Here is a 15,658-nt window from a genome sequence, read left to right on the forward strand (position 1 = left end):
TAATGCCTGGGAGTGAGTTAGTTCTTAGTTTGGGGCAAGGTAAAATGTCTTATGGAGGAATTCGCTCTAGACTCTTTGGAAGGGTCAGGAGCAAAATTCCTATTCTAGGCTTAATTCACCTTGAAATTGACTTGACTTCGCCTTAGACTCAACCTTTTGATGCATTTCCTTCCATATCCTTGCAAATCAATCCAACCAACCAATGACTTAGGTGAAATCTTAGGTCCTTTGTGAAATTTCGCTTTGGACCCTTTGGAAGGGTTAAGAGCGAAATTCCTTAGCTCAAGTTTCTTGACCTTTTCCACTCATCATGCTTTAGACTTATCCTCTTAAATACTCTCCTTGCCACTCAAGTCCATTATTTGATGTCCTTAATCAAGAAATAGGCAATAAGGAGGATTTCGCTCTGGACCCCTTGGAAGGGTCAGGAGCGAAATTTGCAATCATGTCCAAATTCCTCACTTTTCATCACTTCTCCTTGTTGCAAACATCAATGCTCTTTTCATACCACCATAAGGACAAGGTTTCTTATGTAAATTAGGACCAGGGAAGAAGATCCAAGGAAATTCGCTCTGGACCCTTTGGAAGGGTCAGGAGCGAAATTGGTGAATTTGCCTTAGACACCACTCAAACATTCAAAGTTCTCCTTCAATCACATTGCTCTCACCTTGACAACTCTCAAAATGCAAAGGTTAATAGACAAGACTAGGCAAGCAATCAAACTAAACTACCCTAGAAAGCAAAAAGTAGGGGTCCCCATTTGCAATGGGGCGATGTGTGAATACGTCACAACAGGAACCCACTGTCATTTATTGTGACAATCAGAGTTGTATTAAGATGTCTATTAATCACGTGTTTCATGACAGGTCAAAACATGTGGAAACTCATTATCACTACATTCGTGATATGGGACAGAGAGGTGCCATTCAGCTGAAATATGTCAGCACTGATGAGCAGATTGCAGATGTTCTCACCAAAGCCTCTAACTTGTGTGAAGGTTGAATACTTCAGAGAGAGACTTGGAGTTGTTGAGAACACAGCCTTGGCTGAGGAGTCTCACTCCCAGTGATGCACTAAGTTGCATCTTCCACCCTCTGCGGGCAATGCAAGGTGACATTGGATTCTTCTCTGGGAGAAGTTGAGGTGAAAGACCTCTCTCCACCCTCTGCGGGCAATGCAACGTGGTGTTGTATTCTTCTCTAGGAGAAGTTGAGGTGAAAGACATCTTCCACCCTCTGCGGGCAATGCAAGGTGGATCCATCCTCTGCGGGTATGCATGATGGGTATCATGGAAGGAGTCCATGATGTATATTGAATTCACCCTCTGCGGGGATGTATGGTGAATACCATAGAAGGAATCCATGATGTATCTTGGAACCATCCTCTGTGGGAATGCATGATGAATATCATGGAAAGAGTCCATGAAGCATGATCACAGTGTAACTTGATAATTCAAGGAATCCTCCCTAGCTAAGAGGGAGTGTTGATTTATAGCTAAGTCGGATTCCTAGCTTGGGCCGACCTAGCTCTCTAAATTGGCAATTTAGCCTTAGGAATTTATCATCGCGTTGACTGGACCCTATTTGGGCAATTTATGTTAAATACATATGTAACATGTTGTGACTTGCATGTATAACGTGTAAACATTATATGGCTTGGCACCAAAATTATGTAACTTGTAAATAGGTCACGACCTATACTTGTAACTTGTAAAATGAAATTATTTGTTTATATTTTGGCAGAAATTAAACCTAGCCGACCTAAGGTGAAGTGAAGGCTAGAGTCTCCTATATATGTGAAGCCTATCTCATTGCTCAAATACATATCCAGCAAATACCTTCTATCTGTCCTCAAGCAGCGAATTGTCTTCAGTAATCAGCGAATTACCTTCAGCAATCAGCGAATATCATTAAGAGCATAGCGAATCAGTATTAGAAGCCAGTGAACATCAACAGATGCACAGTAAACACCTTTTGCAGTCAGCGAACCTCATCAAGGCACAGCAAACTCTCTTGAAGGACTGCGAACTGGTCTAAAGGGGCACCAAACATCGTCTTAGGGTCAGCGAACATCATCTTTGTGACAGCAGATCGATCTTGTAGACAGTGACCTCAATCTGCCATCCTCCTTGTATTGCAGATAAGTTTGTTAGTGCTATTTACCCTAAGGTTCTGTGCATAATTCCTGACAGCTTCAAGTGTGAAGCTAATTGTAAATTCAATTTGACTAATCAAGATCTGAGAATTGTTGCTGGGTTTTTCACCTCCAAGAGGGAGGTTTTCCCAAGGTACTGTTGTGTTGTTCTTGTGTTGTTTTGTGCTGTTATGTGTTGCATTTTCAGTTTCAGATATTTACTTTCAGTCTGATTGCTAAAAATTCAACACAAGAGAGGAGGCAAGCAAAAGAACATTCCAAAGACCAAGAAAAGAAGCAGCTTCATATCATTCAAACTTAACCTAAGTCAATAACCATGAAAAGCAATGGGCAATGGATGAAAAAAAGCTCAATTACTAACTTGCACAACATGTGGTATATTTTAGATTGCATAATATTAGTAAAGATGAACAAATATCTTTCACTTGTTTTAAACTTGCTAGCCATGCACTCATTTGATATGAGAGCTAAACTGAATCTTTGGCTTTGAAGAAATTACCACCAATTGCTAAAGGAGATGAATTTATGAATTCAATCACTTCATAAAATAGCAATATTTTATGCAAGGACATGGACAAAGCGTGTAAGAATATGCTACTGAGTGTCAAAATCAGGCTATCAAAACGGGGAACAACAAGACAACAATGCCTCAATTAAATAACTTGTAGAGCTTCATATGCATCTAAGGAAATACAACTTTATAGCCAAGCCTTAAAAAAGATATAAGCAGCATGTGCACAAGCTCACTATCTTGAGATAGTCAAAAAGAAACTTCCATCCACCTCTTCATCAAATCAGCCAGGTGTTTCCAAGCTAAATGGTAAAGGTAAAATGAGAAGTAGAATACTACTACTATTGCAAATATAGATGAAAAAATAATATTGTGGGCATTGCATTGTAGATTGTCATACTAAAGATAAATGTTTGAAGCTTAATCTCAAGTTGCCTCACAATAAAAAGGTTTTGTCTACCTTTTCTCAAGGTAAGGAAACAGGGAGAAGCTCCAACGTGGCTGAGTGGATTGCTTGTACTTCAATCCAAAAACAGGTATGTTTGAATAGAAAAGAGACAATGACTATAAGTGAGCTTACCAAATTCTTTCATATCAAGATTACGATAAAGAAGATAAAAACAATGCTCCTTTTATTCGTGTTCACAACTAAATTTAACTTCTAAAAAGTTTGTAGGTAAAGCTTAGGTTCTTGCATATAATCATCCTCATCCTTACTCATTTGATCAAGCAACATGAGGAATAGAAGTAAACACCACACAATTTAAGGTAATTTTTGGGATCAATGCACAATTCACTGATGAGGCTATTGCAGATGTTGTGCCCCTTGACATCTATGGTGTATTATTTGGCAGCCCATACATTGTGAGAGATGTCATCTTGATCCAAAGAAACAATAGATATTAATTGGTCAAAGATTGATAAGTTTAATCATCAATACATATCAAGGTAAACATAAGCTCTCATTACTAAGTGCTAATCAAGCCATGAACAAGACTAATTTGAGAGATAAGAAAGACAATGAGGTTGTTGACTATAAGGCTTTTTCTAGCTTGTGCACCAACAAAGAACAAATGCAAGCAGTAGAGATGTTGCATAACTTCAAGGAATTTTTCCAAGATCCCAAACACATGCCACCAAAAACAGCAATTAAGCATGAGAATCAGTCTGTATCGAATTGCCCTCTTCTCAACATTGGCCTCCATCTGCAATCACCTGTTGAGAAAAATGAAACAAAGAAACAACCTCATGCTTTGTTAGAATAGTGTGTAATCCATCCTAATACTTCGACATGTGGTTTGCTTGTCATTATAATGCCTAAAAAAGATGATTGGTGGAGAATGTCTACTAATCATAGAGCCTTCAACAAAATCAGCATCAAAAATAGTTACCTTCCACAAGTTGATGACTGGTCAGATCAACTTCATTGTACCAAGTACTTCACTGAGGTAGACTTAAAATTTACATATCACTAGGTGAAAATAAAGGAGGATGTATTGAAAACAGCTTACGTGATGCTTATGTTTACTTCATGAGACTGATGAATAAAGCATTGTCTATTCATATGTTTCTTGTGTCAATACATATTTGGATGACATATTAGTCTTTAGCAAAATTTATGACAAGCATCTAATTCATTTGAGAAATGTATAAAAAAAAATTAAAGAGAGTAAATTATTACTCAGGAGAAGTGTGAACTTGCACAACAATCACCAATCTATTGAGGACATGTGGTTGGGAAAAGTTGAAAACAGATCCAACAGAAGTAAAGGTCATTGTCAATTGCTCCACACCCTCAAAAGTGACCATAACAAGAAGCTTTTTAGGGGTTGACAAATATTTGAGGAATTTCATAGCATCATTCTCCACAATAGCAACACCTTTTTTGTTACACAACCACAACTATTAAGTTCTTTACTTGGTTAAAATCAGTATCATGCATTAGAAGAGTTATATTATTAAGGCACCACCTTTGGCACTACCTAATTTGCAGGTGAAAACGGATTCATCTAATTATACCATGTTGTTGATATTTTGCAAGGAGCTAAGCAGGTATTCCATCATTAATAACATTTACATGGGGCAGCTCTGATGTATGGCACATATGGTAAAGATTTATGCACTCGTTCAAGTGGTTGAGATGTACAACTGCTATCTAATAGGAAAGAAGATCATCATTCACGTGGATCACCAACCATTTCAATATTTACATGCTCAAACCAAATTGCAGAAAGTGTGGTGCTACAAATGAATGCATTTCTTGCAACAATTTCATTTTGCTATCAAGGAATAGGTGTGCCTAACAAGTTGGTTTACATGTTATTTATACCACATGATTTGAGGTTTGGGTGCCATTACTGAGGTTCAACCATTTATCTTTTAGGAAGATAGTGAAGGGTATAGGGATGATACAGCAAAAAGTATACATTTTGAGGATAGGGAAGACTATCATCTCCAAGATGGTTCATACTACAAGTTGGGGAATCTATGTTCCAAAACGAGGAATTCAACAAATGAAACAAACCCATATTTCCACAAAGTTTCCTAATGTAGGAGGGCAGTTTTGGGGACAGATGGACCAAAGGCCTAAATTTGGGGATAGCAGGAGGACAATGGCAGGGCGGCAATGGGAGGGTGACACTAAAATACATATAGTACTTGAAAAAATAGTTATAAAAAGATGTACAAGTATAAGAATTACAAATGAAACTTTGGCAAATTAGTAAAAATTAGAAACTACTAAATTTTGAAGTGAACATTAAGAATTAACATTGAACAATGAAAATCTTGAATTTGAAATTTATATTACGTTCAAGATTTCATAATGATGATTAAAGTGAGTACAATGATGATTACAAATGTTCAAAATAACAAAATGGAGTGAAGTAAGACCTCTAATCATCACCAGAACTGCTACCATTGTCAAGCTCCTCTACACCAGTACCAACCAGCCCTAACTATGTAGCATCCTCGTCAATCTATGCTAGCTCCTCTGGCTCTACATCCCACTATGATCTTGGACTCTTCTTGTACAAAAGTGTGTTCCAGTCAATGAGATGCAAGGCACTATGTACAACCACAAACTTCTTTTTTCTCCTAGAGGTAAGTTTGTTCCTCTTAAGGGAGTGGATGAAGCTCTAAGTAGACCAACTCTATTGAAGCCTAGTAGAGAATCTTATATAGATGTTGGTCTCAAAGAGAGCCATTAAGAGCTAAGCTAACATCTATCAGAGAAGTCTGGTGAAGCATGTCCATCTGCACAAATTTTTCATCCATGAATAACCCTTCAACATACTCTTTGTGCTGCCATGAATGTAAATCTCCGTAATGGAATATCACATCAATGGATTGATAATAGGAGATGGTGTAAGTAATGGGATGTCATATCCCTTTTTGAGCTAAGAAAATAATTAATAATATAACTTTAAGTTGTCCATATAAATTTGTTATAACCTTGCAAAAAAGGGCAACTTATGTTTTATTATTAAAATAAAGAGCCTAAAAGTGATATTAAAAAGTGTTTTCAAAAAAGGGCCTAAAGTGATGACAAAATGGTGGCACGAGAACCAAGAACCCAACTGACATATTAAATTTAAAAGAAAGCGAAATTCTAGACATTTCTAAAATGAGGCTTTAATTAATAAATAAGGGATTATAAAAGGAGGAGTTTGGCTGGGAAAAAGGGCATTCCGAATATTTCATCTTATTGATTTCTGCAATTGCTTGGACCTTGTGTTCATCTATTTGTTCTCAAGAACGGAAAGCCTTGGTGTGCAGGTGATCACAGAATGAAAACCCTTCAATTTCCAAGCAGGCAAAGGGCGAAATGCCATTAGTCAAAAAAGGTGATTCCACTAAGGAATCAAATTGGTGCTGATCGAGGTTTGCAAAGTGTTTCAATTTTGGTACAAATTTCCCATATTACTTTAAAGGGTTTCATTGCTATTCCAGATTGTTGTAATGAATTTCAATTTTATATCATTAATTATCTGTTGTAGAGATTTTCACTATTATACTAGATTTCTTGTTAAAAGGCATGTAGTTGAAAGTATCAAACTCCTGTCCCATTTTGTATTCAAATTGCAGCTATTATAGAGTTCAAATATTTAATACTGTTGTATGTGAAAAGTATTTTGTCCAGCGTACAACTTGAGGGGAACAATGAATTTCGATACTGTAGACTTTTTGTCTCCCATACACCCTCGTTCCTTCCAAATAGCATTATGTACAATTTCTATAAGGTGATTGAATGAAATTAAAGTGGTCACTGAGGTTCCAAGTTTATTACATTATTTTTGGAGGTTTCTAGAGAGCATATAATGGTCGAGAAATGCTTTAAAGTTCCTATATCTTCCTAAAGCTGCCACAAGGATTTAAGGCTGTTGTGCTAGAAGGGGACAAAGTCTGTTAAGTGGAGTCCTTATCATATACATTGCTGTCTTATATTATTTGAAGAAAATCACAGTTTTTTAGAAGTTTATCAGCTTTCTGGAATTTTAATCAGCTTTTGGGGAGCTTTGTTCTGCCATACAGCTGCTACAGTTTACAATCTTATAATCTCAAGGCTTGCAAGTGCTTTTTCAGCTTCTTTCAGGAAATACTATATTTTGGATTGCTGTTATTCAATGTAATTAAAATTATCAGCTGTATCAAAAGGCTATCATACAAATCTGGCTTGAACTGTACTGGCCTTTACTAAGCATACATCAGATTTCAGAAGATTGTTCAAGGTAATAATATTGCAGATGTTTATCAAAGTGATCAATTTGTTCCTTACATATCATACCTTTTGATATTGGATAATTTGGAAACATTATAATCTGCCAATTGTACGTTCCAGCATTAGCCATTCAGAGATTTAACTACAGCGCTGATATTCTAGTATTTTTTTTCATTTCAGACTTGTCTTTTGGGATCGTTTCAGACATTATTTGTGCTGGTTATGTTAATATAACAAGAATTTCAGATTTATCATGAAGATTTTAGTATTAATTTGCATTGTCCGTCATCTTATTTTGCATGGTTCTCTGCCAAATAGTAATAATTTGTAAGTCTGAAAGGCTATGCCACCATGACTTTAGTAATCAATTTCATTTCCAACTATTGCATATGTTGTAGAACTGTGCAGCTTGCCGCCAGTATGCATATTTGATTTCATTTCCAACCACCGCATGCTCTTACCTAGCCCATATCATAATCTCAATGTCCAAAAATTTGTGCATTTGTGACAATTTGTCAAAATATCCAATTTGGTACATTACATGGTGTTGTGACGTTTTCACACATCGCCCCATTGCAAATGGGGACCAACCCTTCCAACGCACAAACTTGCAAAACTGAAGCTCCAACTTCACACACAGAAGCAACAAATCAGAAGCACCAACTACACTGAAATAAGGCACCAACCTCAAAACCACTAACTTCAAAATATTGGATGTTTGATAGAATCTGATAAACAATCTGCCATCGAATTCATATCACAGGTTCAAAAATGCTACTCATATAGTGCTCTTTTTAATCATATTCAAAAGCTCACATCATACTTAAAACAATTTCTCCCTTGCTTTATGACATTACAGGCTGTACCACATGATAATGAACTTTGAAAGCCCGTTCATACCTTTTACACATCGCCTTCCAATGATAATAAAAGTCTTACAAAATACAAACCCAATCCAACATAAAAGTCTTACATTCTTCATTCAACACAAGACAGTGAACCTGTGTTAATAAAAAACTTTTCATAAAGCACAAACTCTACTCAAAACCTCTTCCACAAACTCTTTAAAAAAATGTCTTCAACCATGCAGCTTGCACAACACTTCATTTGATTTCCTACCTTGCAGATGAAACAGTAGCAACGAAATATTCTTCACACCTCCGGAAAAAACCCCACCCCTGTTTTTAAAAAAAACTTTATACTCATCTTGAATTCATATAGGCTTCAAAAGAGTTCTGTTTTTTTGTTTTTTGCCATGCACACCCTTCTAATAATTTAAAAATACGTCTTGCGCACTCCACAATCTCTGACGTATTTTTGAATAGCACGTCCAGGGATACGCAGGTGGCTATCGAGGACAAATTGGCTAGGGAGACAGTATCATTTGAGTAGCAGTTGGTGGAGGCTGAGACTGAAAAGCGTGTTTTGCAGACAAGTTTGGTTTAGGCACAGGAGGACCGTGATGTCAAAGGAAGCACTAATGGTGAAATCCGCACTTGAGCATCGGATGGTAGCAGAAAAGGGTTTTCAGGCGAGGACGTAGCAGGTGTATGAGTTCCACGCTCGACTAGCGTTCATAGTTCCTACAGTTCTCTACCTTGGTTTTGTTTAATGTCATCTCTATTTTGTATTAAGTCGTCCGGAGACAACTTCTTTTCTTGGGGGGATGATGTTGTCAGGAATAATCATTATGTTTATGTTGTCGTCGGTAATAATGAGTTACGGTAGTCAGTTAGTTAGTCGTCCCGAAGGGCAGTTGGAAGCGACGGTTGGTCGCACCCCTTCGGGTATTATATATTGCATACCTTTCCTTCGAAGTGGCATCAGAATAGTGGTAGCAAATGTGATGTTATGGCACTTGATGTATATGGACTGTTGAATTAATACAGAGACTAGTTATTTAATATATTTCCATTATGTTCTGTGCATTTACTTTTTGCATTTAATCGTTTACCCATATGTGGCAAACATTTGGCGTCGTTGCCTAGACATACTCGGGAAAGGAAGGAACAGATGGCGTACGGACACGATGGGCCTACCCGTCGGTGAGATTAACCCAGAGGACGCAGAGGGTGATGGCAAGAGGCGAAGGGGAAATTGAACCCTGTAATAATCTCGGCACAATGTTGAGATAAATTGTGGCCGAAACGAAAAATAATAAAAAGTTTAGGGTTTAGGGTTTAGGGTTTATGCCAAATATACTAAATAAGGACAAAAATAAAAAGATACAAAGTGACGAATGGGAAGTAGCACAAAGAGCGTTGAATCTTAGACAGCAAATAGAACGAAGGCGTAGGCTAAGGCAGCTTGCCGAGGGACGACCGGCCGAGGGGTTGCCCGAAGGGAACCTAGGAGTCACGGAGGGTGTCGAAGGAGAACTCTACAGTTCGCCAGAATACCACCGTAGGGTAAGAAGTCGCGAAGAGTTGGTGGAACAAACAAGGCGAAGTCTAAACCTGATCGATGCTACCAGAGACCTACTAAAGAACTTGTCCATTTCGGAGGACAACCGAAGGGAGACGACCGAAGGTGACGATACGGCCGATGGTGCCGAGAGAGCACAAGGGTACTGTACGGGAGGCAATTTGTTCGGTTCAGGGTCAACAACCTTCTCCGAAGGACCCACGAGTGGAGGGTCAGGTGCAGGAGGCGAAGGCAGAGGATCACCACGTACAAGCACACAAGACACCAGAGGAGCGAGACCCAGCGGTGGGATGGCAAGTAAGCAGAAGTTGCCGAAGTTCAACGGCGACGGGAAGGAAGATCCCATCCGCCATTGCCGCACTTGCAAAACCATATGGTCAGCGAACGGTGTTACCTACCAGGACGAATGGGTAACACAATTTCCAGCAACCTTAAGGGGAGTGGCCATCGACTGGTACTCCAATATGGATAAGACCAAAGTCAGCACATGGCCCAACCTGAAGAAGGAGTTCGGGATAGAGTTTCACCTCCTCAGAGACGACAATGAAATAGTAGCCGAAATCTATGGCACAAAGCAGAACAAGAACGAGACTATCCGAGCCTATAGTCGGCGGCTCAAGGAACTGTTGGGGAAAATGGAGAGTCAACCAGCGGATGGGTTGAAAAAGAGATGGTTCGTGGAGGGACTGAAACACTCCATCCGGAAGAAGATGAAAATTGTTCCACCAACCTCGTACGAAGATGCATATAATAGAGCGATGGATCTCGAGAGCGAGAGCGAGAGCGAGACATCCAAGAAGAAAAAGGAGAAGGATAGCTCGTCCGAGGATGATGACTCTTCCGAGGGAAGCAGCAACTATGGCGAGTCCGGCAAAAAGGTGCAAGCCCTGCAAAAGGACATGCTGAGGATGATGAAAGAGCTAAAGGTTATGAAGGGAGGTCCGAGCAAGACCGACGAAGGGGAGCTTTGGTGCACGGAATGTAAGACGGACGGCCAAACAAAAGGCTCTTGCCAAAAGAAGGCCTATTGTGATATATGCCAGTTGATGGGGCATCCCACCAGGGAATGCCCCTACAACATGAAAACACGAAACCAACAAGTATTGCTTACATAGGAACAACCAACTACATTGGGCGGTACCGGCAGCTCCCAGGCGAACAACAATGCAACATCGGGAGGCTACCGAGATAACCGGTGGGGAGGACGAAACAACAATAACAATACAAGGAGCCGGATCCAATACAACTCCAAAGGCCAACCGATGGTACAATGCAGAGCATGCAACCAGTGGGGGCACTTCGCCCGAGACTGCCCGAAGGGAGAGGCCACACAATATTTGTGCAAATGGTGTGGACCGGGAGACCACGAAGACGCCACCTGCCCGAAGTCTGGCGTCAACTTGCTCAATATCAAGGAAACCAAAGAAGAGGAAGTGTTGGGCGTAACCCGTGCCCAAGCCAGACATGCAATGTGCCCAGACCCGGAGACGGAGAAGCGAAGGGTATGGGAAGCACGGGAAGAAATTGAGAAAGAGATACGAGAAAGGGCGAAGGCGAAGGGTACGGCGGGTACTTCCAGCCGACCGGAGGCGGAGGAGGCTATACTAAATCAAATTTTAAAACTGGAGGTGCCTGTGAAGGTACACGACCTCCTCCAAACGATGCCTCAATTACGAACGGCTTTGCTGAATAATCTCTCCCAACCACACACCAATACCAACCACCGCACAGATGTTCCTGAGGGGTCTACAATAGACCCCATGCTTCTAGCAGTTAACACTAGAAGTAACCCGACCATTGTGGAGATGGGTATCCTTGGCACCATTCTAACCGATACCATCATTGGTGGTGGATCAGGAGTGAATGTTCTTCTAGAAGAAACCTGGCGAAAGCTGGGGAAGCCGACGCTGTGGCCATCTACATTCAATTTGCTGGGAGCAGATCAACATGGAATCAAACCCATCGGGACACTGATGGGACAGCAAGTTACCATCGGGGCGCAACCCTTCATACTGGACTTCGTGGTAATCCCACTAAAGAAAAAAGGGTATGATGCGATCTTAGGGAGAGGGTGGCTGGTGGCAGCCAAGGCCACCCACAACTGGAAGAAGAATACTCTGTCTATGGAGAATGGAGGAAGGAAGTTTATCAGACCTTGGGACGCAATTGGTTAGTGAGGAACTGGCATCATCTTCGGAATTGCAGGGTGAAGGAGAAGGGGACCTGAGGGACGAAGGACGGGGCTGCAGGGAGCCCAACGACGAAGGGATTCTCAAACCAGGAGAGTGCTCCGAGGATGAGACGAGGTCATTGAACGGGCTCTTCCACTCGCAGATGGAGGATTACGAAATGTTGTAGAGCTACAGGCTCGAAGTAGAGGAACCAGAGCAAGCAACAGAGGAGGTGTACCTGCCGGAATACAGAGAATATTGGAAGGGAGACGCCCCAAACCTCGATGACGTAGATAATCCCAAGATCATTCATGTCGGCAATGATTGGAACCCTGTGTGGAAGGCCGCAACCTTCAAAATCTTTATTCTTCTTCTTCTTCTTATGTACAGGAAGGAGATCGTGGTTCCTGTAGAATTTATGGTTCCAGGTCTTCGGATGGCCATTGAAAATAGACTTGCCATCAACGGGTCCAAATTGAAACCCTACCACGAGAAGCGCGCAGGGGACCCAAGAGGCCAGAAGGACACCCGAGAGTCCGGAGGGGGACTTGAGAGGATGGAAGGGAACCTGAGAGGCCGGGCATGTGACTCGATCGGCACGGGACCAAAGCGGGAGACTCTTGGGCAAGGCAAACCGAGAAAGGGCAATCCCAGAGGCACGGGACCCGAGCCGAAGACTAGATTAGGGATTTTTTTAATTTATTTTTAAAAAAATTGAAATTTTTTTTGAAAAAATAAAAATAAAAAAAAATCTTTGAAAGTGGTGTTGGAACCACCGCAGTGAGACCACCGTGCGATGGAACCACCGTACGGTGAGACTACCGTGCGGTGGGAACCCGTGTGGTGGAACCACCGTACGTTGGACCACGTGCGGTGGACCACTGATGACGGAGGACACCTGTGGTGGAATACCACCGTACGGTGGACCCCCGAACGGTTGAACTGTGTTGGGCGTGCGAAAGAAGGACCGTACGGTGTGGATGGTTGGTCATGTTGTTCGTACGGTGTGATCCATACGATGGAGGGGTGACCGTACGGTAAGGAGGGTGTTGACCGAACGGGTAGGTGGTCGTACGATTGGAGGTGTCAGTGCTATTGTTGACTGTACGAAGAGGTTGTATGGCCGGGAGACATTACAGTGAAAAAAAAAACGACGACCAGATTGAAAAATCATTCGATGACATCTAGAGCCAGGACACTGAAAATATTAGAGTGGAGAAGGAGGGTTGTAAATTGGTGTTGGCGGCGGGGGCGCTGCCCCTCGACCCCGCCCTGTACTGGGGCGCTGCCCCAGGACCCCACGAGGGGCGCCGCCCCTCGACCCCGCTGGGGGCACTGCCCCCAGACCCCCAATTTATTTTTTTGAGCTACAATACACTTTTTGAGTTGGGCGAAGGCATCAGAGAAGTCACAGTAAGTGTTGGGTTGTCCCATACTGTGAGAAAGAAGCCTAAAAGCTCAGCATTGGCGGGAAGCCATAAGCCGTAGAGAGAGACGGATTTGGAGGTTGCAAACAAACAGAGTCTAAGGGAAGGCATTGTAGGCACGCGAAGTCATACGGCACCAAGGAGTTATTCAGTTCAGTTATCAACCTTTGGGGAGTGTGATGGAGGATTTGAGGCGTCTCCTAGCCTTTGTGCCAAAGGGTTGTGGCCACTTCCCGGCATGAATGGTACGCTTTGAGGAACTCGGAGTATGTCTTGGCTGGACGTGAGGTTGCCTTGGTAGATGCACAGAGGGCTCGGGAGGAGCTGACCACTAGGTTGGAGGCAGTAGTAGCGTGAGACTTAGCTCAGCGTACCCAAGAGTTGGATGCCGAGAGGGCAACGCGGGTGGCTATCGAGGACAAATTGGCTAGGGAGACGATATCATTTGAGTAGCAGTTGGTGGAGGCTGAGACTGAAAAGCGTGTTTTGCAGACAAGTTTGGTTTAGGCACAGGAGGACTGTGATGTCAAAGGAAGCACTAATGGTGAAATCCGCACTTGAGCATCGGATGGTAGCAGAAAAGGGTTTTCAGGCGAGGACGCAGCAGGTGTATGAGTTCCACGCTCGACTAGCGTTCGCAGTTCCTGCAGTTCTCTACCTTGGTTTTGTTTAATGTCATCTCTATTTTGTATTAAGTCGTCTGGAGATGACTTCTTTTTTTGGGGGGGATGATGTTGTCGGGAATAATCATTATGTTATGTTGTCATATTATGTTTATGTTGTCGTCGGTAATAATGAGTTACGACAGTCAATTAGTTAGTCGTCCCGAAGGGCAGTTGGACACGACGGTTGGTCGCACCCCTTCGGGTATTATATATTGCATACCTTTCCTTCGAAGTGGCATCAGAATAGTGGTAGCAAATGTGATGTTATGGCACTTGATGCATATGGACTGTTGAATTAATACAAAGACTGGTTATTTAATATATTTCCATTATGTTCTGTGCATTTACTTTCTGCATTTAATCGTTTACCCATATGTGGCAAACACCCACACACTATAAAGAAATAAATAATCAATTCCAAGAAGAATAACAGAATGTTATAACTTGGCAGCCACAATAAAACTCATAGAAATCAATCCGTAGACTATTCAAACATTTATGTGGCCCAATAATCTAACATGGCAAATAATGTGGTAAGGAAGCTGACAAAATACCAAGTAGGCACTCACACTGCTGATGCAGACACACAGGTACCTTAAGCAGCCAAGCAAGCAGCTCAAGCTGCTCAACCAGGTAAGCAAGAAGATAGCTCAACCAACCTTCATAAACAAACTCAATTCAGCCTTTGACATCAATGATATATAATCCAACAGTCTTGATGGTGTGTATGCTCATGGTAGTGATTTGAACATCATATGCTTACTTAACTTAGGAGATTGCACTAAGCTTCGTGGAGATGTTCCTTGCATGTCAAAGCCAAGCTTAGTTAAATTTCACCTAGATCGTCCATTGCTCTTGCACTCTTAGGATTAGATTAGCTTTCTCAACTCCTTATCCTTTTGTTCTTTTTTTTTTAAATCAGGTAAGTTTCATGTTCCAGCAAACATTCAAGAAGAATTCAAGATTCAACTTAAGTCCACCTTGTGATTCCAGCAAAATCACATCACAACCATTGAGTTATACATACATTAAGACCTAACAATAGAAACCTTAATTCAGTATCCGAGGAGATTTTGATCAAGAGAGGATAGAATAATCACATCACAACCATTGAGCTATCCATATGTCAAGACCTAACAATAGAAACCTTGGAGTCATCTCGGTTATCATATAATTCAGCATCCGAGGAGATTTTGATCAAGAGAGGATAGAATACCTTTGGTATTTCATTCTATGTTAGAGGTGTCTAAAAAACACATCACACATGGGAAGATGGAAAAGTAAACAAATGTGGGAATGCAACATGGAGAAAGAAGGAAAGTGAATAATAAATAAAGAAAATAGGGAATAAAATCATTATTCCACTTCTTCCAGATTTGCCATGTTATGGAACCTGGGGCAAGATGAACCATGAATTTTAGAGTTGACATTTCTCCGACAATAGAAATCAATTTTTAAGAGGCTGGATGATTATTCAAATTGGAACTGGTTTTACCTAATAAACCATCCCATACAATCCAAATAACTGCAACCAAGGGCAATAAAAACAACTGTTAAGACTGATTCCGAGTTTGCTTAGCAATTGA

At 41.3% G+C, this 15,658-nt stretch overlaps 1 protein-coding gene across 8 annotated transcripts in view; it reads right to left on the minus strand.

Annotated features, from left to right (window-relative positions):
• LOC131063724 (uncharacterized) overlaps nt 1-15,658 on the minus strand; it is a 125,540-nt gene that overhangs the window by 71,253 nt on the left and 38,629 nt on the right. The window lies entirely within an intron of this gene.

This window comes from Cryptomeria japonica, chromosome 8, assembly GCF_030272615.1.
Source record: "Cryptomeria japonica chromosome 8, Sugi_1.0, whole genome shotgun sequence".
NCBI lineage: Eukaryota > Viridiplantae > Streptophyta > Pinopsida > Cupressales > Cupressaceae > Cryptomeria > Cryptomeria japonica.